This window comes from Mus pahari, chromosome 17 (genome assembly GCF_900095145.1).
Source record: "Mus pahari chromosome 17, PAHARI_EIJ_v1.1, whole genome shotgun sequence".
NCBI lineage: Eukaryota > Metazoa > Chordata > Mammalia > Rodentia > Muridae > Mus > Mus pahari.
This window is the reverse complement of record NC_034606.1, coordinates 42,075,494-42,078,151: the sequence shown is the minus strand read 5'-3', so window position 1 is coordinate 42,078,151 and position 2,658 is coordinate 42,075,494. Positions and strand designations below refer to the sequence as shown.

General features: G+C 45.9%; 1 pseudogene; it reads right to left on the bottom strand.

Annotated features, from left to right (window-relative positions):
- Positions 1–1,119: 1,119 nt before the first annotated feature.
- On the bottom strand, positions 1,120–1,610 carry LOC110335258 (annotated as a pseudogene).
- Positions 1,611–2,658: the final 1,048 nt, after the last annotated feature.

Below are 2,658 nucleotides of genomic sequence, written 5' to 3'. Positions count from 1 at the left end.
CTGCTCAGACTTGGGGGAGCCAGGTGAGAGATACGGGTTCCTTCAGATTTCAAGAAGGGTAACTCTCCAAAGTGAAGTGTGTCTCCAGACTGCAAGCATAAATAAAGAGAGAAAGTGAGGGACTAGGACTCAGACTGGTCCCTGGTAGACAGACAGACAGACAGACAGACAAAAGAAGTCTTGATAGATTCATGCTGTTTTCACTTCAACACTTAAAATGACTGACTTTCTGCTTCCTTTCTCTCTTTCTTTCCTTCTTTCTTTCCTTTTCTAAGACAAAGACTTGGTGGTCTCCTAGAAACCCCAGGGATCTGTTCAGAGAGATGTTTTCCCCCCACCCCAGGGAACTGTTCAGTGGAACCTCTCTTCCCATCCCAGAGGTCCCATAGTTCTGCAGGAAGCATTTATGAAACCCAAAAGACCACCAAGAAGTCGTTTCCGATGTGATCACATTAGAGTCTCTTTATTACAAACTCAAGTTTGGGCTGATTCACCACTGACCCACAGGATATTTGGTGATGCAGCCCCAAACGCTCATTGGGACAAGGCTTTATAGGAAATGGGAGCAAATGAGGCGGTGTCTATCTTGGCAAGCAACTGATTGAATGACTGTTGTAAGACAGGTGGACGCTCTGAAGCAAGACTGTATATAATCACAAAGGATCTGAAAGTACAAAAGTACATCTGAAACAACCAGGTTAATCTTTGACTAGCTAACTGTTGCTAGGAAGAAGCTAAGCATAACTACCCAAGGGGTCCTTCGTCCTCCTTGGATGTAGCTTGGGTTTGGCTGCAAGTCAAGTTCTCAGGCTTTTTTTTTTTTTTTCCTTTAAAGATGGAGGCTGGTCCCAAGATGGAGTAGATTTGGCCTCTCCCCTCATCCCTGGTGACTGTTGAGTGGAACTTTCAAGTCTCTGCAGTCAGCCTCCCTGTTTTTGTCTGGGTTATTTAGTCCCTAAAGCACCCATTTCTTTCTTTCTTTCTTTTTTTTTTTTTAGATACTATGTGCCTTTAATAGCTTATCACTGGGAACATTTCATAATCAAGAGCAAGTTAACAGGCTAGCATTTAGAAACGTGGACTTTAATAAGTGTACAGGTCAGCTTGTGGGGAAGCTGACCAGGATACATAACATGGGAGATACAAGTGACCACCTGGAGTTTCTATACTTCCTTCTGCTTACAGAACATTTATTAAGGTTGTTTAATATATGACTTTTCATTTGACATTGTGGAAGTCCTTTGTTGTAAAGCTAACCCTTCTGCCTGGTGACAAGCAGCAGCCACGACGATCACTCTGGACCCCCACGCTGGGTAAATTCCATTTCCTCTTGAGACATAGGTTTCCTTCTGTATTTCTGAGGTAATGATTTTATAATTTGTGCAGTGTCTGGTGGCCCCTGGTGCATCAGTAAATCAGGGGACGTACTTCCTTTAGAATGCTGTGAAATGACAGAGGAGTGGGAGGGGAGCGCAGCAGATCCCAAAGCTTCTGAGGCACTGAGTTTAGGTTTGTCTCTTCTGTTAGGGAACTTTACTAATGGAGCATGTGGCTTCACTACCTGCATGACCCTGGTGGCGGAAGCCATCTTGCTGCCCATTGTGACCCCCGAGCAGGGGCCAAGCATCCATTTCTAACCTCTAGGGAATTGAGGCTCATCTCATCCCCAAACAGAAATCCCCCCGCCCTTCCCAGAAAACTTGAACACCATATCTAAGTTCCCTCCTCACCATGGGAAAGACTGTCTCTTCGTGTGCTTTGTCATGTGTGCTTTGTGTGCTTTGTGGGCTGTGTGTGTGTGTTTGTGTGTCTCTGTGTGTGTATGTGTGTGTATGTATGTATGTATGTATGTATGTGTATGTATGTGTGTGTATGTATGTGTGTGTGTGTGTGTGTGTATGTGCGTGCTCATACAGGTGTTTGTAAATGTTTCACTTGCACTAGTATCTGCCTGAGTGCTAAGACCTGGCTTTTCCTGCCTTTTCTATTCTTTAAATTGCCAGAGGGGGAAAAAATCACTTCCCACAACCTCAGAGCATCAGAAGGTAAAGAGGTTGGCGGATTGTTCCCAAGAAGCAATATGGAACTGAGGAACAGAGGACCAGACATATTTGTAAGGAAGAGCTTGTCTTCAAGGCACAGATGTACCACCAACACTCCGAAGAGTGCCTAGGGGAAATCTGAGGAATTCTGGGCCTAGGTGCAAGGGACCATTCTGTTCCTGGAACAACAGGCCTGGCTTATACCACGTACTTAGAGATGTCAAATCCCCGGCCAACACTGTGGTGAAAGTGTCCAGCCTGGGTGCACAGCAGCCTGCTGTGGAGTGGCACTACTAACCACACCTGGCAAGATGGAACTACATCTGTGACCTCCAGGAAAGGAGAGTCACCTGGGTGGGACCTCTCTTCGTCTCAAGGAATGTGTTCACAAAAAGATAGAGATAGTATATGGTCTATGGATGTGTAATCAGGTATGGGGGAAAGGGATGTCTTGGCGAGCCCATGCTGAGGCATCCCTTCCCCCTGAGGGGCCAGACGTGGTATAGTATAGAATAAAGTTTATTCAGGGCATGGGGAGGGGAGTTGAGGGAGTGGGGAGAGAGAGAGAGAGAGAGAGAGAGAGAGAGAGAGAGAGAGAGAGAGAGAGAGAGAGAAA